Consider the following 547-nt stretch of genomic DNA (forward strand, 5'->3'; position numbering starts at 1 on the left):
TGTTTTTGGTATCGATGTTGTATTTTGAACAGAGGTCAGTTTTTCACAATTAAAGGAAAGGTTATTCCAAGTTTCTCTCCTGTTCCTCATAAGGAAGTCAGTGGGGTTTACTGGGTGGTTCAGTGTTCCTTGCAATTGGAAAGAAAATTCTTATTATCTTCTATGGACTATGATCTTATGCCTGAAAGATGAGGGTTGATTTACCTTTACCGCATTTACTTTGTAGCACTGAAAATGTTATTAGTGGTCATAAATTTACCCAATTCTATCTGTGTAGATTGTTTAATTAAATGACCCCCTGAGCCAGAAATTCTGCAGGTTAACTATATGCTGTGTGAGAAAATATTTCTTTTTATTTGTTCTACATTTATTGCCCTTTAAATCCAATGAGGGTCCCTTTGCTCTCATATTCCACACTGCAGTGAGTAGGAGGGAATGATCAACTGTCATTTGACTCTGAAGGTCTGACTCAGCTCTTTGTATACAACTGGTCTCTTCCCAAAGTACAGACATTTGTTTTGCATTTTAAAATACAGATCTCTTTCCC

The sequence above is a fragment of the Lipotes vexillifer genome, unplaced genomic scaffold (assembly GCF_000442215.2).
Source record: "Lipotes vexillifer unplaced genomic scaffold, Lipotes_vexillifer_v1.1 scaffold265, whole genome shotgun sequence".
NCBI classification, from domain to species: Eukaryota; Metazoa; Chordata; class Mammalia; order Artiodactyla; family Lipotidae; genus Lipotes; species Lipotes vexillifer.